A 21825-nucleotide genomic window follows, 5' to 3' on the forward strand; every position below is an offset into this window, starting at 1 on the left:
AATATATTTGCAAAGCATATATCTGACCAAGAACTTGTAACTAGAACTCTTTATACTCAAAGTAATAAAACAATGCAATTTTAAAATGTATAAAGACTTGAATAGACATATCACTAAAGATGATGTGTTGATGACTGAAATAAAATATATTGATGATATCAAATGTTGATGAGAATGAGGAGGATTGGAATGCTCATAAATTGCTGTGGAGAATGCAAAATGGTGTGGGTACTAGGAAAAATAGTTCACTAGATTCTCATTAAGTTCAACACATATCGTATTTCTCAACAATCCTACAGTTATGTATTTACCTAGACCAGTGATGGTGAACCTATGACATGTGTGTCAGCACTGACACGCGTAGCCATTTCTGATGACACGCGGCCGCTGAGGTGGCCGCATGCCGAGGATAAAACATTTGCTGCTCCTGAGGATGAAACATTTGCGAAATAATGTTTTTTCCTCAAAGTGACACACTACCTGAGTTATGCTCAGTTTTTTGGAGAAGTTTGACACACCAAGCTCAAAAGGTTGCCCATCACTGACCTAGACATATGAAAATTATGTTCACACACAAATCTGTACACAAATGTTTTTAGCAACTCCATTCATAATTATCAAATCTAAAACAACTGAAATACCCTTCACTGAGTAAATGCATAAACAAATGGCAGTACATTCATACACCAGAATGGTACTTACTAATAAAAAAATGAACTATAGATACAATCAACAACTTAGGTAAATCCCTAAGCTATTATGCTCAGTGAATGGACCAATCTCAAAAGGTTACATACTATATAATTCCATCTATGTAATATTCTTGAAAGGACAAAAACATAGTGATGAGGAACAGATCAGTGGTTGCCAGTGATCAGGGGCAAGTGAGTAACTATAAAAGAATAGTTCAGAAGAGATAAACCAAAAAACTTATATACTTACTAGAGGCTCGGTGCACAAAATTTGTGCACTCTGGGGCGGGGGGGGGGGGGTCCCCTCAGCCAGGCCTGTGCTCTCTTGCAGTCCAGGAGCCCTCAGGGGATGTCTGACTGAAGGCTTAGGCCCGCTCTCCATGGAGAGCTCCTGCATTGAGAGTCTGCCCCTGGTGGTCAGTGCGCATCATAGCGACCAGCCGTTCCACCATTTGATCAATTTGCATATTAGCCTTTTATTATATAGGATATGCATAGCCCATGGACACAGGCAATAGGGTAGTGAAGACCTGGGGGTAGGGGGGATGGGAGTAAAGAGAGGAAATGGAGGATATCTGTAATAGTATCAACAATAAAAATATAAAAAAATAAAAGAATAATTCAGTAATTTTTGGTAGTGATGGAAATATATATTCTGGAAGGGAAGGCAGTTATACAAATATGTGTTAAATTTCACGCAATTTTATGCAAAATGTCCACTTTACTGAATGTTAATTTTTAAAAATAAAATTTTAAAAATGAATCTGTGAAAAACTGAAAATAAAATTGTATTTAGTTTAATTTTTCTTTTATTAATTCAAAGAGGAGGTGACTAGACAGAATGGTTAATTCAATAAAGTTCTTCAAATATATGATACATTTCGAGGGTATATAAACTAGCTTTCAATTTTTTTCTGAGTTAACATGAAGAGTAATGGTAGATTTCATAGCAAGTCCTTCTCTACATATCTAAAATATAGGATTAATTTTCATTAACCTTGGTATAATCAATTGGTCAATAATTATGAAAATATTCATTATCTCACATGGTCAGCAAAGGGTTGTCATAAAGGACAAGTCAGGCAACAGCAGTTCTAAAATAATTTAGTGTTTTCCTTCTATGAAGCTTGTTTATATTTTTAAAAAATGTGTTGTTTCGAAAAACTGACTTTGTTTATAAAAATAGTTACTTCACTTTGTTCGGCAATGAAGGAAAGAGATAATAGGACATAATTATACTTAGGTAAAGATGTTATTAATAGATAAAATTTTATAAAATAATATTGTATTTTATGTTATCCTTAACATCTACATTAAAGCATTCCTGGGTCAACTTTAAAATCCTACTATTATAAAACCACCAGTGAAACATGACCAGCACTCAAGCTGGGCAAACCTCAAATTCCCTTCTTTCTTTTTTCAAAATGAAGCAAAATACTAAAAGTGACAGTGATAGTAGCACAAAATCATTTCTTTTCCTATTTACACTGGTATATTGTATTTCAGTTTACTTTGTTGTTGTTGATGTTAATCCTCACCCAAAGATATTTTTCCATTGATTTTTAGGGAGGGTGGAAGAGAGAGGGAAAGACAGAGAGAAACACATTGATTCGTTGCCTTCTGCAGGAGCCCCAACCAGGGCCCAAATGGGGTGGGACCTGCAACCAAGGGATATGCCCTTGACCTGAATTGAACTGGGACCCTTTGGTCCACAAGCCAATGCTCTATCCACTGAGCCAAACTGGCTAGGGCTATTTCAGTTTATATAGAACTAGAGGCCCAGTGCAAGAATTCGTGCCTGGGTGGGGTCCAGCCGGCCAGCCCCAATCGGGGCCAATTGAGTCGGGCCGGCCAGGGGGAGGGAACATGGGAGGTTGGCCGGCTGGCCTCGTCCCCAATCAGGGTGTGGGGGGTCAATTGGGGGCAGTGCTGGCCAGGGGGAGGGGCCCCAGACTGTTGGCCAGCCAGCCCTGCCCCCTGGTTGAACTCAGGTCGAACTCCCGGTCAAAGGGACAATTTGCATATTACCCTTTTATTATATAGGATAGTTAAGATGAGCTCATTAACAAAACAAAATATGGGTAACTGAACAATAAGTTACTAAAATAAAGCAGCTTGAATATAAATAGATATTCATGAATGACATGAAATTGTCCAGATTCTATATATAATTTACCAGTTTTCAAGGACTTTAGCATTAAAAATTGGAAAAATATACTGAATTTAATTTTATCTACCTCTAATCATTTCTCAGTATCACTCATGAAGTAATTGATCAGCATAAAGTTTATTTTTCCTGGCTCGAACTGACAATTAATTGTTCTTTTGGTATGAGAGCAGCAACTGTTGCCTTGACCTTCTTTGTGTATTCTTCAGGAGCAAGTAGAGTATAATTTTGTAGCCCATTCAATGTTTTATTTCATGTGATTGACAACAACCAATAATTTTAATGTAAGAGCATTCTCATGAGCATGTTGTTTACTGCATAAGAAATACAATACTGTGTATATTAAGTTTATAGTTATTGGATTCTGAATAAAAATAAAGCATTTTGACTTTTTTTAGTTGATTTCATGCTTTATTGTAACAAATACAGTATAAGTCTAAATTAATTGTCTTGCAGCATTGAAAAATAAACTTTAAATGAACAGAAAGATATAGGTAACTATGCCTTTCCAAATATTCTAAACACAAAAACACACAGGTTGGATGGGCCACATTGCTATAACTATTAACTAGGCCAAGGTGGGTATATCCTCTCATCATACTGTAATAACATTTCTAGTTCATGCCGTAAAGGATAGAATGGCACCAACCTTATGAGGGTTAATGTGAAAGTTACCGCCTAGAGGTATTCTCTCTTAAATGTCACCCAGAACAGTATTACCCCTTTAATTCATCAGACTCCAGACTCAGGGTCATAAAATAAGCACAGTAAAGTGCCCTTTGTGCCCTCCAATTGTCAACAGCCTCCCTCAGAACCATTCATCACCATAGGTGATAGATTCCTTGTCTTTTTCCTGTTTCTTTTGGCTCTTGACTCTATAAATAATTTCCTGTTAACAGTTTTGTCTCACACTCTGGAAATGATGTTTCCTATGTCTTCTGTGGCCTTGACTTCTGGCTTCCCTTCTTGACCACAAGAATGATATATACCCCCTTAATTACATTGCCTCTAGCTTCTCTGAGTAGACATCTCAAACGCTGTAGCCTGGGCCAGGCCAGGGAGTCTACAGTTCCTTAGCAAAACTATGTAATCAGCTTTGTCATTTAGTTTACCCTGAATATAATGTAGTGCTTTAGTATGTACATGATGTTTTCATTTACATTATTCATTTTTATTATTGTTATCCATAATAAAAGGTTTAGATACTCAGAGTAAATATAGTATTTCTAAGCTAAGAAAATTGCCGCTTAGCCCTGACTGGTTTGGCTCAGCGGATAGAGCATCGGCCTGCTGACTGAAGGGTCCCGGGTTCGATTTCGGTCAAGGGCATGTACCTTGGTTGCAGGCACATCCCCAGTTGGGGGTGTGCAGGAGGCAGCTGATCGATGTTTCTCTCTCATCGATGTTTCTGACTCTCTATCCCTCTCCCTTCCTCTCTGTAAAAAACCAATAAAATATATTAAAAAAAAAAAAAGAAAAGAAAATTGCCGCTTAGAGAAAGTCCCCAACTAAGGACTTACAGTAGTTTACTGAAAGTGTTAGAGCTCCTAGCCAGCCTACCGCTTCCTTTCCAATACTCCTTTCACAGGTCCATACTAGCATATCTAATTTATCTCCTGGAAGAATGAAACCATAAACAAAAACTGTTGCTTCCTAACGTCTCTCTCTCTCTATTTTTTAATATCCAAATTCAAAACTTTCTAACAGTGGTATTATGAACTTACTTTCTCTTTTTTGAGTATGAATATTTAATAGCTATAAACATGCCCTTATGCTCTGTTCTATGCCCAAGAGATATATGACTAGGCCTACAAAATATCAGCAGTAGTCTAATAAGAAAATTTTATAAACCCAAACCCTTATTTCTTTTCCATTCTTATTAATTTTGTATGAAATGTGCCAATAAATTAACTCTTAGTATCCACTAGCGGTAGGAAATGCTAGTGCATATGTTTTCTTTCTTTTATAGAGAATTAAAAAAACACACAACAGTTTAGTACAGAGAAAGCCAAGGAAATAAAAGTTAAGATCAATGCTTACTTTCCAGAATTTATACACAAATCCCTTTATACATAAATATACTTGACTCATAAATACACTTCTGATAATTATTCCTTTATTCACTTAAACATGTGCTAGTTAATCATCTATGAAGCTATAAGATATAGTATATCATCTGTTAAAACTCCAAAGCTTCTGATCTTTATAAAATACACAAATTTAACCACATAATTGCCAAGGTAGCTTTGCCACTTGAATATTTGGCATACTTTTCATAAAAAGTAAATAAATGTTTGCTATTGTAATAATTTCTAATATTATGGAAGTCAATAACATTAAGAGGAATAATTTAGCTCACATTATACATAGTGGTTATAATAATATGTATATGTTTCTTATTAAATAGTCCAAAGTTTTCTAATTTCTCTATGTAATTTCAATAATTAAAATGCTATTAAAAGCATTCTTAGGTATTCTTTCTTGAATATTATTTTTGTTTTGTAAGTAATTTTTTCAATTATTTACTTTTTAAAATATCAAAGAAATATTTATCTCATAAAATGTGAGTCATTGCTTTGGTTTCTTCACTGAGTAATGAATATTGTTTCTTTTATTTGTTATTCTCTGCTTTAAAAAAACATTAATCAAAATCCTTCTTTATGAGTTCAAAATGTTTTTAAAATTTTACTTTTTACTTCAAATTGCTGTTCAATGCCATAAGATACTTTCTCTAAAATGAACTCTGTCTTTATAGTTTTTTTATATATAAAGACATAAAGATTTATATTTGAGGCATCATCAATTGTCTTTGTTTTGTCTTGTTTTATAGAGATATCACAGAACCTTTGTATATTATTCTTAGAATATTTCCAAAATAACAGACAACTCCCTAGTCTGGGATAGGCCTTGTTTTGATTTTATTAAGTGTGAAGTTTTGAAATACCATAAGACATAGACCAAACTTCCTTTTTTTAAAGAAACTATCTCCTTTATTCTCTACTCTAAAATAATGCCAACCTATATTAATAGTAACCATACACTTTCTAGTGCTCTGCTAGTGAGATTTCTTCTTTCAAACATCTTAACAGTTCAATCTTTCTCCTTCTGTGGGGGAAAACTTTTCTTATCACAACCCAAAGCTCTCATTTTACTTGTTAAACAGAAAAAGATTGATCTAAGTATTTTGTAAAGCATTTCATGTTATTTTCCCTTGTTGCAAAATTATTATCTTTTAAGAACAGATATTCAGAACCTTGTCAAAAGTGTCACATGGGGAGAATAACAAGTAAGTGGCAGGAGTGAGCATGCATGTTTCCAAAGACCTCAGCTGCCAATCCATGTCTCAGACAGAGAACAAGTACCAGGAACAGGGCCAGTTACATCACAGACATCCCATCAGGGCCTCTGAAATGAGGAAATGAATAACTCTTTATGATGGACTTAAAGCAAGCCGTATTATACTATCACTGCAGGGTGTTCTTGATTACCATTTCATTCATTTAGATCTTAGAAGATATAAAAATCCCTAAAACGAGTCAGTTTCCATATTGAGCTAAGTATAGTGATGACATTAACAACCCCAGGCTCTAACTCCTACGCCTGAGCAGCCTCATCCTAAGCAACAAGTGATGGTGGAAACAGTGGAAGCAGTTCAGTCACAACAATATTCCTTCAAGATCACTGCAATCCCCACTTCCTAACTAGGCTATGGGGAACAAGGTATTTAGGAAGTCTAAAAATATTATTCCTCATATTATTCATTAATTTTGTGGAAAAGTCAACTTTACAATGGATAGCACTCTGGTTACTGCCTTAACCAAGTTTTTAAACTTAGCATAATATGGAACAAACTCATATTGTATGTGCCTCTTGATATAATGTTATGTGAAATAGACACATCACCTAATCATGAAGAAACAATAAAAAATCCGGATAATGGGAAACTCAACATGACAACTAACCCAGGTACTTTAAAAAGGTCAATATCATGAAAGACCAAATATCCTATATAATAAAAACCTAATATGCAAACTTACCGGACAGCAGAAGGACCAGTGGAATGACAGGGTGCTATGACGTGCACTGACCACCAGGGGGCAGATGCTCAGTGCAAGAGCTGCCCCCAGCCTGCAGGCCCCAGGCCAGCCAAGGTGGCCCCCCCTCCCACATCGCTCCGCCAGTCGCCCCACAGAGGGAGGCAACGACTGGCGGCTGCAGTGGCGGTTGGAGGGGGGGGAGAATGACAAGCAGGCGGCCAAGGCGTGTGCCAGCAGGGGGTGGTGGGGGCCCTGATCGCCCCGCAGGTCGCCCCACAGATTGGCCCTGATCGCCAGCCAGGCTTAGGGACCCTAACCACGCGTGAATTTCGTGCATCGGGCCTCTAGTAGAAATATAAAATGGTAGAGGTACTGATCTAGGTTAAAGAAGACCAAAGAGACACCATTACCAGATGCAGTGGATGAGCCTTGTTTGTATATGTCAGAGTTTTAAAAGACATTTTAGATATCGTCTGAGAATAGGTACAGAATGAATATAAGATAATATTACTGTATCAAGGTCATATTTCTAGAAGTATGAGATGGGCTATATTTCTGTGATTTTTGTGGTTATGTAGGAGAATGTCCATGATCCACCAGAAGGTTCAGCAGAGTGGGAGGGGAGTGGTTGTGACATGCATATGGGTTAGTCATCAGGAGAAAAAAATAACTATAAAAGAAAGGTGACTCTCCATACTCCCCTAGGAGTAAAATTCTGCATGATATATTAAATAACTTATGTGTCAAGTACAATTCTAGATGCTGCAGTTACAGCAGTGAACAAAACAAACTCCTTCTTTTATCAACTCCCTTTTTGTTACCTTATGACCCTTCCTTTTAATTTGTTGGCTTGAATTTGAGCTTCTCCTTGGCTTCCCTGGACAAAACAATGTTTACTCTTAAGATATAGCTTATCTATTCTGATTTAAAAAAACACACACACTATATTCATTCTCCCTTGTCCTGGGGATTCTCAAATTTTTGTCTTTTCACTACTTCCTTTCTTGTTTCTCATTATCAATTTGCTTTTGTAATTTGATTTTTATCATTCAAGAGACTGAAAGAATGGCAAATGAATTTTCACTCCATCATCTTAAACCAGGAGATATTATCTGATAACTTCTAAAGAGATTGTCTAAGAAGATTATATAAGTGAAATTATTTAGAAAACTTTTGTCCCTTTCTGAAAGTGGAGTAGCAGCCGGTAAGATCTCTTCACTGGCTTTAGAGATCAACATATCTATTCCTAAATCAGTAAGAATAAATATATATAACATCCGAGTGAAAGGATAATTGGGAACAAATTGAGTATAATTATTCCATAGCATCTCTAATGGTCCAAAGTACTCACATATTTTTGTGACATACTTGGTTCTGAGGTATTAAAATTTCTACTCATGTTCTAAAAACTCCAATAAATATAAAACTACAGCAAACTTTGTCCTTGATGTCGATCCAATTGGAAGCTTTATCTGTTGTTTACCTTTGTATAAAATTAATACATTTTTATATTTATGTTTTTATTAGTATTTATTGTATATTTATAGTTCTCATACATTTTTTAACTGGCTGAATTTTTACTTGTTTGGCTATAGAAACCCTACATGTTAAAACTTAAGTTTAGCTTAGAAACTACTTAGTTAATACTATTTATAATTTTAAGTGTGTGTTGATTTCACTAGCTATTCATCTCAGAATGCTGTGGTGCATTAAGTCTGCTATTATAATTAAAAGGCAGGATAGTGCTTAATTCCTTTCATAGCTATAGTTAAAATTCTTTATTTAGATTACAGTAAAAATTCAATTGAGATGCATCAAAGCATAAATTTTGTTTGGTTAAAAAGCTTATCTACTAACAATTAAGCATTTAAAATGTTCATTCTTTGAGATCTCATTCTAAATAGAAAAAAGTGATTGATGAAACTGGATAAATTACATCATTGTATAATATCACTTTATATCTTCTTTCCACTTTTTAATCTCTTCACTGCCCACTATCAACTTTAATTCACTGCTTGTCATCATAGCAAAGACTTCAGCCCTACTTCTTTCATGTTTCATTCACAATGATGGAGTTATCAGATGAAGATGCAAAATGTAAATCAATATTCTGTTAGAGAAAGTCTGTATTTGTATTGAGGTTGCACATAGTATAGTATAAGCTGCTTTAAAGGCTTTTTCTGGGCCTCTTTTGAAAAAGTTGGTTAAAAAATAAAATAAATAAACCAAAATATTTTCTGTAACTACTTATGGATAGCACATATCTTTAAAGTATTTTGACTTTATATTGTCAACACATCAACACAGATGCACCCTATAACCAGTTCATTTTTCTACTTGCTTCATTATTTTTTTTGTATAATTAGTTCTTGTTGTCTTGTTCTTTCTGAGTAAAGCTGCTGTATAGAGACACCTGCTGGGAACTAAATGAACAGAAGAAAATTCAAACCTGAGCTTTGGAAATGAATAAAAATATATATAATAATTATCTTATATAATTATGTATGCTTTCTTCAAATAAATTTAATTTCAAGACACACTTGCCTCTTAAATATATCAAAATCCACCTACATCTCTCATTTTGCTATTGATCTAAAAACATCTGCCTTAGCATGAAGTTTCCATATCCTACATATAGGTATACCCGACATGTGCAATAGGTATATGATACAAGAAAGGCATAATGAGTATATTTAAATCAAATCATTTTTTATATGTTCACATATGTTTTTAAAGAAACTTCAAAGGAAATTATTTCTCAGAGACCAGGACTTTCCTAATTCATATTTTTTTATATCTTATTTTATTAAAAACATTTGCTAAAACAAGGCAAATGATTATTCTCTATGGTTTTAATGTAAATATTCTAAATTAATGAAAATGATCTTCTAAAAGTCTGTTTACATAAGCTTTTGTTGCCAATTTCAATCTAAATGATTTTCTAAATTGTAATCCAAATGATTAAGAACATCATAAATTTTATGCAAACAAGTACAGTGTTTAATAGCAAACCATCAAGGAGGTATTTTAACTTGTTCTAATCTCAAGGTCAAGCTTAACATCTTTAGAACTATGTTGAGGTACCATGTATTATAAGATGATAAAACTTAAAGATGATATGAGCATATCTGATTTCTTGACTTGTTTTAGCAAGTGTTTTGCTGAATATTAAATTGTAGGCAAAATTATATCCAGGTCTTGAAGTGCAGCTACCACAGCAGTTCTCAAGTGATATTCACCATAATTCAGCTGAATATGGACCAGTCATGTGTAGAGAATGGATGGCAGCAGAATTTCCAAGCACCTGCTCTATGCTCCCAATGAGATAGGGAAAATACACTATATGATGACAAACTGATATCCAGCCTCCAACCTAGTGGCAAAAATGCTGACAAGTGCTAAGGAGGCCAACCAAAGGTATTATGATTTGAGATGGGGAGAGCATTGCATAATTTCAGAGGAGAACACACTTTGAGAAATTAGTTATACTTGCTATTAAATAACCCTAACCCTAATAACCCACATTGTCCCATTCAGATCAAATTTGCAAACCGATTCCATGATATTCCACAGCATCTTGGAAGTAAGAAGAACATACAAGGTAAGGACATAAACTCTAAATCAGACAAATTCAAATTCAGTCTCAGGCACTAACTAGCTGATGGAATATCCTTGGGCAAAGTCTTTATGCACTTTAAATAGCATCTTCCTCGTTAGTACAAAGGAGATATAAATGGTACTATTGGGATGATTGCTATTAAATGAGATAATGCATATAAAGTGCTTCCTAGAATATTTGGCACATGGTAAGCATTCAACTAATATTAACATTTTAATGATGGTCATCAACTACAGGATCTGAGATTTCATTAAATATCTGTACACATTATTTCTATTACTTATATGACATTAGTATTTATATTCTTTGGAGAAAGGTGTGGTCAGAATCATGAATGTTGGTCTTGAGAACATTATTAAATATGTTGGAATGTCAAATTGAAGGAAGTATCTCAAAAGACACAGGTTTTAGGTGGATTGGATTTTAAACACTGTAGGTACTGTGTTGTTTTCCAATAATCTCCAATAAAATTCAAAAATATTTACCAAAATTTATAAACATATTAGCAAAAATAAAATCTTGCATTAATTATGAATAATTTACTTAGTTATAACTTCTGCCTTGCCATTGATATTTGAATGGCTTCTCTTGGGCCTCTCCCTTGATCTACTCACCAGATATTTAGAATAATATTACATGAGTAGAACTAGAAGTCGAAGGCAAAATATTGCAGAAAATTTTAATTGGGATTCTAAAACAACTTAGAAACACATCACAGTGTGAATCACAACATTATTTGGCCTGAGATTAGAAAATTAAACTATTAATCTAAAATGGAAGAGAAAAAGTGACAGCAGAACACTGCAAACTGGAGGCCTATATAACATGGACTGTGTTCATTGTCTACTCTTTGGTAAAGAAACAAAGCCAGTTTTGCAGGACTTTTTGTTTTATTTGTTTTTGTTTTGCATGTGATTGGAATATATGCTACTAGACACAGAGAGAAGAGGAGCTTGGAGAATTAGGACTGTTTACTTTGTATAATATTAACCTTTTTATTTTGCTTAATGTTCCTCCTAGAAATAAATGAAAATAAAATAAAATACATGAGATGTATACATCAATAAACTAATTTAAACTTTTTACTATATAATACCAATGTGCATTTTTATATGCTTTGTACATTTTTATTAAATTTATTGAGGTGAAGTTGGTTAATACAACTATATAGGTTTCAAATGTACAATTCTATAATATTTCATGTGTACTTTGCATTGTGTGTTTACCATCCAAAGTCAAATCTCCTTCTGCCACCAAGCTATGCTTAAAAACAAAACAAAACAAAACAAAAAAACAACCACCAATGATATTATTAAGACACAATAATGGATAGATAGATAAAGAAAGAAAGAAAATTGATAGAGGTTTACCATTATGTATTCTTTTGATTATGTGGAAAAGTAAAAGATGGAGAAAGGATGATTAAGATTAAGAAAAGTTTAAGAGGAAAATATCAGCTTGGAAAACTTTATAAAAATATTACATTTGGCCAACCATTTTTCTTTAGAAGTAGAGAGCAAATTATAAAATAATAATTGAGTGTTCTGCTTATTTTACTTTAACTAAGCAACTTTTCCTGCAAGCACCATACAATTTGCACCCAGATATAAGCAAGACTAAACTCATTATTGTCCCCTGAAGACAGCATGAATGTAAATCAGCGAGTATATAAGGCTCAGGATAACTTTCAGGTTCATAAAAAAAATTAATGGTGCTTAAATTGCTCACTTGTAATGTATATTTTACAAGTCTCAGAGGAAACCTCTGAACTCATAGATTTCCCCCTTTCCTCATTACTGTATTTGATGCACTTTCAAACTCTTTAAGATGAATTTATACTTTGTATAGCACTAAAACTACAAATCAAAGAAAAACTTTGTGCTATAGAACATTTTCTATTAACAATAGTCAATTTTGGGAGAACTTAGGATAAATGTGCCCAAAGTTATATAGTTTTAACCTCAGAAAAATCACTGTCTTTTAAATTACACTGTGGTGCTGGATTTTCCTACAGAGTCCCTTGGTCAAATAAAATATGAATGATTCTTCACTGTCAGTACAATAAGACCTTTAAAGTAGATTTTTCTATGGTAGTTACATGTTCATCCTGATCTATTTATGCTCTCATTCCTTGCTCTCTACTTAACAATATCTTCTAGGTGTTATTGAGTAGTGTCTATACTGGGGATGAATATATGACCTTTACTTCATTGTCATTATTCCTAAAGTAGCTTATCATACCAACCACAAGAGACATTTCAGGAGGATGCAGAGTTGTCAGGAAAGGTAAAAAATCTTTTGGATTCTGCTCTAGAATCTTGTTTTCCTTTAGGAGAATATTAACTTATTGAACTTATTATAATGACTGTGATTATATCGCATTAATTTCTATGATGAAAGAGAGACTTTCATAACTTTGACTGACATCAAGATTTAAAATTTTAAATACTTTAAAATAAAAATTATGCAACTATCAAAAGTGGATCTAAACATTAAAAGAAAAATAATAGCTGAGTTTTTTTGTTGTTTTTTTTTTAGAGGGAGGGGTTATTTCATTATTTTAAGATATTTTTGCTGGGTATAGAAAACTACATTAATAATTATTTTCTGTCAAGACATTAAGCAAATCATCTTCCTTTCTTCTAGATTTCCTTATTTTTGAGAAATCAGCTACTATCTGTAGTTTTACCCCCTCTGGTTGTTATGTGCCTGTCTTTCATAACAATATGTATAGGGGATTTGTTTTTATTTTTCCTGCCTGAGATCCTCTAGACTTTTATATCTATTCATCATGGACTTTCATCATTTATGAAATATTTTCAAGCAATATGCAATCAAATATTGTTTATTGCCACATTTTCACGGCCATCTCTTTCTGTATACTGATTAAACCTTTCGCTCTATCTTCCATATTTCTCATCCTTTCTCATATTTCTTTCTGACCTTTGTTTCTCTGTACTTCTTTTTGAAATGATCTCTCCAGATCTGTCTCCAATTTACTAATTCTCTCTTTGGCTGTGTCCAATCCACCTTTAAATATGTGCATTGGGTTTTAATTTCAATTATTGTATTTTTAGGGCACACTTTCTAGTTTATTTTTCTGTAAATATTTTCAAATTTGATTTTAATTTATTTAAATATAGTCATTATTGTTTTATAATCTGTCTGACTATTTCAGAATTTGAATATTTATAAGTCTGATTCTGCTGATTTCTAATTCATTGTGCCTTTGTGACATATGTTTGCTTTTTTTCTGCAATTTTACCATTTTCCTCAGAAATGTATTAATGCAAATTACTTAAGGCCAAGGATAAATTGTATTCTAATAGAGATGATTCATGTTGCCTTTGCAAAAAACCTGGGACAACCATGAGTCTGGGATCATTTAAACTGAATTTCTGATTTAAGAATTTTGAGTACATTCAGGTAATACTAATTTTGACTACATATTTGTAAATTACCAGGCTTGTGGTTACACTATCTGTACTGTATTATTCTACTTCTCTGTAAGGAGGAGGCCGGTTTATTTTTTTTATTTTTTTCATCCTTGTCCTGAGAATATAGTATTTTAGAGATCCAGTTTCATGAATAAAGCATTGCCTAATAGACTTTTCTTGGCCCTAATCTTTGATCCCTCTCATTTTTTTTTTTTCCTGAAAGGAAAGCAAATGCTAAGCTCGGTTTCATTAGATTCAGCAAATCTATTATGGTCCATTTACCTATCTTTAAGATTTATGCCATGTAATTTCTTACATTCCCTCAGAATCTAAGTGCTTTCAAAATATATTCTAAAATATCTGACCCAACATTTTTACTTTTGATAGAAGGGTTGATCCAAATCACCTAGTCTGTTAAGTATGGGCATGAACTCTTTCTCCTCTTTCTGTTTTCCTACTCTTTATGGTCAAAATATTTAAATTAAGTAAGTTTTCTTTGCAAACAAATAAAAAAATACAACAATTTATGCTTTATTAGGGACATATATATATATATAAGTAGAACTATAAAAACTACAATGTAAGGAATAATGATAACTTTTATATAGAAAGATGATAAAATAAGCATATATTAAAAGGGTTTTATGGTTGTTTTAATTTTGACATATGAAGGATATTGACCTAAACTGCGTAATAATTTAGGCTATATAGCACAAAGAATTTTAGCTTGAGGAAATAGTGGACATTAGAGTTCTGTTAATTTAAATGTATTATTTTACATAATCTTCACAATGTCCCTATAATGATGTCTCTTTCACAGATGGTGAGATAGGTCCAACAATCTATAATAATAAAAGTATAATATGCTAATTAGACCAGATGTGTTCCAGACATCTTCCGGATGTCATTCCCGATGTCTTTCCTGACAAAGCCAGGGCTGGAGGGAAGCTGGTGCTGGCAGCCAGGGGAAAGAAGGCCTACTCTTGCATGAATTTTCATGCATTGGGCCTCTAGTCCTGTATAATAAAAGGCTAATATGCAAATCAACTGAATGGTGGAACAACCGGTTGCTATGATGCGCACTGACCACCAGGGGGCAGACACTCAATGCAAGGAATGCCACTCAGCCAGAAGCCGGGCTCACGGCTAGTGAACACAGCAGCAGTGGCAGGAGCCTCTCCTGCCTCTGCAGCAGGTCTAAGGATGTCTGACTGACAGCTTAGGCCTGCTCCCCATGGGCTCCCACACTGTGAGAAGGTGCAGGCACCGGGCCTCTAGTATTAAATAATTATTGAAATCCACAGCTAATGAGTAACAAAACTGTGATTCAAACCAGGCAATCTCATTCTAGAGTCAACTGGACTCATCCAAAACACTTGATGACAGTTTAATTGTGCTCATGTTCTCTACAACAATATATTTGGCAACATTTCAAAGTCTTTCCTAGCCCTATGAAAATATATACAGATGTAGAAATACAATCAAATTTATTGATAACTTATGTTTGAGAAAAACCATAACCTATACAAATACTCTACATTGTTTTATCACCCTACCTTGTTTTTATTATCTCATAATTTGTAGGTGAGATACTAATATGGACGTTTTATTTATTATAACTCAGCCATTCTAAACCAAATTGTGATTGACCAAGAGTCTTACTCTTTTAGCTTGAAAAAAGAAAAAAAGAATAAAAATCAAGAGCAACATAAAAAATATTATCTATTCTGTCCAAACAAACACTAAATAAATTATCTCTCGTTAATGCAATTGTGAAGGAAATGAGATGAGGTATTAATCATTGACCTACTTTGTTAAAAGAGCATTTCAAATTTATCTATAATCCTCTTAAAACAAAAATGTCATCTACTTGTTTTCTAAGGTAAGATTGTTTTTTTGGAGTTCTGTTCCATCTAAAGAGGTTAAGCATTATCTCAGTACTAAAGGCCTGGTGCATGAAATCACTCAGGGGTAGAGGGTCCCTTAGCCCAGCCTGTGCCCTCTTGCAGTCTGAGAGCCCTCGGGGGATGTTCGACTGCTGCGGAGGCAGGAGAGGCTCCCGCCACCACTGCTGCGCTCACCAGCCATGAGCCTGGCTTCTGGCTGAGCAGTGTTCCCCCTGTGGGAGTGCACTGACCACCAGGGGGCAGCTCTTGCATTGAGCATCTGCCCCCTGGTGGTCAGTGCATGTCATAGCGACTGGTCATTCTAATGTTTGGTCGATTTGCATATTAGCCTTTTATTATATAGGAGGATTCCTGGTAACAGAAGTTAATCTGGAAACCTAATGAGAATGTCATGCAGCCAGTCTTTTATCTCCAGTCTTAATTTAAAGACTAAACTAAATATTTTAAAATAAAATCAGTTTGTTCATTTTAATGCAAAATATACCAAAATATTGAATATAGCCTATGAAATGATTGATGCATAAAATTACCTTTGTATGAAGCTTGGTTGATATACTTAAAATTCCCTAGGCAGAGAATCTATGTCAATAAGATTATTTCAAAAGTATGTAAAGAAATATGAAGAAAATGAAGAGCAGGCTGAGATGGGAAGGGAGAAGATGTCCTATTAATTATGTAGCAACCTAAAACCACTGGTTAGTTGAATATAATAGGTTTGGTGAATATAATTTTCAGTTTTCAATCTGGGAACAATTTAGAAAAAAAATTCCTCAAATATATCAAAATATGAGAGAAAAAAACAAAATTGAAAAGAAATGTCTATCTGACCAGGTTTTGGGGTTCTGATCTATGTTTTATTTAGAAACTAGACTGGTTCACAGATTTGTGCACTGGTGGGGTCCCTCGGCCTGGTCTGAGGGAATCGGGCCAAAACCAGCTCTCCAATATCCCCTGAGGGGTCCCAGATTGTGAGAGGGTAGTTCTTGGGTGACACACCCTGGAATCGGGCTTCCTCCTCTCTAGTTCTGGGTGTATCACCCAAGAACCACAGCTGCCATGTCACTGCAGCTCAGCAGCTCCTGCATTGAGTGTCTGCCCCCTGGTGGTCAGTGCGCATCATAGCTAGCAGTCAGATGATCGAACAGTCAGATAGTTGCTTAGGCTTTTATATATATAGATGGCTTATTTTTTTCTATTATAAAAAAGAGAAAACATAAGACTTTTTTGTTGTTGATGTTTGTTCGCTACATGTCCTAGGAAGGAGAATACAGTAGTGTTTATTAATCTTCCACATCACATGTGGAACAACAATACACTGGGAATTTTATCCCTATTGTAACCACAAGCTTAAATGAATCAAATAAGCTGCTTTAAGATACCATAACTGGTTGATTAACATTCAAATGACTTAAAGACTTTACTAAACTTATTTGCAAAATACTTGACATAGTTCTTCAAGCCTATCCAAACCATCATTAAAATGGCATAAAAGGTGTTCACCACTTCAAAATGCAGCTGCTGAAATGTTGTTCTCCCCCCCAGCCCCTGCTCTGAACTACACAGTCTTAAACAGTACTGTCTATAAATGCTAGATCTGTCCTAATAAGAAGCAATGCTCTGATCTCAGAGCATTACAACAAATCTTTGGGCCCCTGGGCTGTTTATCTAATGCTGAACTTAGACTGTATGCTTCTCCTTATCTATGTTTACCTCTGTATAGCTCATCTCTGTTCCCAAAACAAGTAAAAAAAATTCTCCTCATTTATCAAAACAAAAGACTAAAAAAAGAGATTATAGTCAACCCTATCAACCTTATTTGGAAGCTGCAGTGAGGGTTACTTTGAGTAAATTCAGCCCATGAGGTCTTATTGAACACCCACAAATGGAGATAAATCTGCCCTGTGCCACTATATCCCATAACAGAAAAAAACTTCTATCCTGTTTTCTTCCCTAAGAACACACTAAGTTTAAATAAAAATATAAGAATAACAAGATTATTTAGGTTGAATTATAGTATATTCATGCAATAAGCATATATGAGGACTCAATTAATGAAGGCATTGTGTTATGTATTATGAAGGAAAGCAAGAAAGTGTGACATTTCCACCACATCTGCTCTAAGGAAATCTCTAGTTTCTTCACCACTGCTTATTTCTTCAGTCCATTAAGGCAGCTCTTGGTCTCCATTCTAATATAGGCATGAACACTTTGGCCTTTCACTTTAACTACACAGTCACACTAGCACCTCCATTTCTTTCTATTCTTTTAAAAAATTACATATTTTTATTGATTTCAGAGAGGAAAGGAGAGGGAGGGAGAGATAGAAACATCAATGATGAGAGAGAATCATTGATGGGCAGCCTCCTGCATATACCCTAGTGAGGATCAAGCCTGCAACCCAGGCATGTGCCCTGACCTGGAATCAAATCATGAACTCCTGGTTCACAGGGCAAAAACACTCAACCTCTGAGCCACCCAGCCGGGCCCTCTCTTTTCTATTTTCTCCTCCAAATTCTCCACAGCTGCTGTTCTAAATCCTTATCTTAACCTCTACATCCACAATTACATAGCAACTTTCTCTTAGAAACTTATTATATCTCCAATTTAACCAAGAAAAGAGAGATTAATCAAGGCAATTTTTCTTCTTACATTTTATTCAAAATCACTTTTACAATTATCATTTTCAATGGTCTGAGTCTCATTTGTTACAGCATTGGTCTATGTGTTAGATCTATGCCCGGCACTGTGTCCACATCAATTATCCCCCATTCAAACTATTTCCCCTCTTTTCATCAAATATTTCCTCTTTTATGAAATAAAAGTATATCAGTGTCACACTGATAAGCATTTGTTCCTATGTCTCATGCTTATATCCATTTTCAGTGGTCCCTTTTCTAATGTAGAATAGCATTGATTCCTTCCATCTCTTCACCACGAAGTCAACACCTGTCTCCAGCTGGTTATCCGGGGCTCTCTCAAGGTTCAGAGACTGTTTTTCCACTTTTGCCTTTCTCATCAGTTTCCTCTGATGTTGCCATCTCAATAAATGCAAATTGATCTTTTGAGGTCAGCCTAAATATAATTTTCTTGGAGAAATCATTTCCCATTCCATTCCCAAAGGAAATAATCACTTCCTCATTTGTAATTCTACAATGTGCTGTTCATTTTGCTGTGTTCATGTTGTGTGTTTTTTTTTTAATTTATTTAATTTTATTGTTTAAAGTATTACAAATAGTAGTACATATGTCTCTTTTTCCCCCCATTGGCCTCCCCCTGGCCTTCCTTACCCTCCGGCACATACCCTCACTCCGCCCCCCAATTGTCTGTGTCCATTGGTTATGTTTATATGCATGCACACAAGTCCTTCAGTTGATCCCAAACCTCCCCTGCCTTCCCACTGTAGTTTGTCAGTCTGTTCAATGCTTCTTGCTGTGTTCATGTTTTATTATTACCTTTCTTTCACTAAATTATGAAATCATTGTGGGCGAAGGCGTTGACCCTATCACCCCTCCTAACTCCATCATCTCTAGCGCAATGCCTGACACATATTAGGTGCTCAATGTATATTGTCTGCAATGAACTGATTTCATTCTTCAAGAATCTTATTATCTAATATGTTTATGAAAATTCCATAGAACGAATGGTATTATAAGAATATGTGATCTGAGAAATCTAAAATGTGATTGAGGAGAAGATAATTTCAAGCAGATAGACTAAGGATCATCTTACACTGTTGAAAAAAAGTAGATTGAACAAAAGGTCAAATGTGAGAAGGCATAATGCTTTCTAAAAGAACAATGAACATCTAATATAGCTGAACTTTTGTAGAGAGAATTTAAAAAAGTAGCAGGAAGGGTGAAGAACTTTACATTGGTCAGAAATGGTTTTAAGTGCAAGTGACAAAAATAAAGTAAAAAAAAGAGATAAATGTATTTCTCTCATATATAAATGAAATTCAAAGACAAACATTCAAGAGTTAACTTATTCACACTTTGTGTTTCATGGCCATCAACACATGCTTTCCATCTCTTGGTCTAGGTGGTATTTTGAATCCCAACCATTCTGCATTTCAATAAGCAAATAGGAGCAAGAAATGAGGATGGTGCACATTTTTCTCTCTGAAGATATCCTGGAGAAATTTTAAATAACTGGTCAGAATTTAATTCCAGGGCCATATCTACCTTCAAATGAAACTAAAAAGATTATCTTTCTCATGGATAACCATATTTTCCCCTCTTACCAAATAGAACTTTCTGTACTTACCCAAGATTTTAAAAGATTAATTGAGGATTTTGCATTTTTAATGATGAAAACAATACAGGTGAACTCTGAAATATAGATTTTCATAAGTTAACATTTTTAGTAATGGAATAAATACATGTTGGTTTGTGACTTTAATGGTTCAGAGAGAAATTAAGGACTGTTTCCATTTCCTGAGTAACTATTCATCATAGCTACTTTTCCATTAAAAATAAGTATTCCTTAAAATATTTTTCTAAAAGGAACAAAGGAAAAGAAAATCTGCCAAATATACTTCTTTCTTTAATATATATTTTTTATTATTGACAGATGTCTCCCATTTGCCCTCCTTTCCCCACAAATATACTTCTTATCTCTGTGATTATGTAACAGGCTGTTGTTGTTTTTGTCCAGTTCCATGTTAATGGTCATTTCAGCAACTGGCATTGGTATAAACACATTTAAACACAAGGAAGGGCTGACTCCCTACTTCTGTTTGTTAATTGATTTGGTTTTGTTGAAGGTAAATAAGCAAAATCATTTCCTTCAAAATAGCTGCCAGGGACCATCTCTCATTAGTCTCTGCAAGGCTTTTCTTGCCTACATCATAAACCCATCAGCAGGAGGTATTAATACAAAGCTCACAAACTTCCCAAGTTATCATGTACATGAATTCCATACCTCCTCATGCTCAGATCCTAAATTAGGAAATATTCTGGTCATGAAACTGTTCCTTTAATTTTTAAATACTAACTTTTAGTCCTAAATGTGAGAATAAGAAACAGTGTTTTATATAATAAATTCATATACACTTTATGCAATTGAAGATATCACATATTTACAGAAAAAGGATAACAGAAGTTACTATAGAGCATAAAATTGTATTTTGGTAGGTATATTCTATTTACATATAATTTGAATCATGGATAAATATAAGTATATTATAACCAGTGATGGAATAATGAACCATATTGAGGCCTGGCCAGTGTGGCTCAGTTGGTTGAGCATCATCCCATGCACCTAAAGATCACTAGTTCGATTCCCAGTTGGGCACATACCCAGGTTGTGGGTTTGATCCCTTGTTGGGGTATGTGTGAAAGACAACCAATCAATGTTTCATTTTAGAATGATAATACATTTTACGTTTTTTCTTATGAAGGCTAAATATTATTAAACAAGTAATGCATTTATTTGAATCATCCAATTATTGACAGTACCTAATTCCCTGCTTCCAAAATGAGATTAGTAAAAAAAAGTAGCAGATAATAATTCACATAACATTTTTATGGGATCTAATGGCTAAACTAAAGTTCAAAAGCTTAATACAAACACATTATTACAACTTCAGAATAAGGATGTAAATGCAGTTTCCATTAAAAAATTATAATTGCCTCTTCTTGCACTTTTAACTTTGACTTTCACCTTCGGTTAATGCAAATACAGTACATTTTCATAGTATTATAAATTAATATAACTAACATAATCAATATTTTAAATATAAGAGTAAAAAACAGAAGTTAAGATTATTAAAGGAATGGCAATGCCATCTATTCAGAAATATTGAGAAGCCAGAATTACTCAACATGGTGACAGAGTTGCATAATATTGAATAAAAGTTCCTTAATATATACATCTATATACTAGTATATACATATATACACTCAGTGGCCAGATTATTATGATCTCTGAATGCATAATAATCTGGCCACTCAGTGTATTTGTATCTC

The sequence above is a fragment of the Cnephaeus nilssonii genome, assembly GCF_951640355.1.
Source record: "Cnephaeus nilssonii genome assembly, chromosome: 4".
In the NCBI taxonomy this organism is placed as follows: domain Eukaryota; kingdom Metazoa; phylum Chordata; class Mammalia; order Chiroptera; family Vespertilionidae; genus Cnephaeus; species Cnephaeus nilssonii.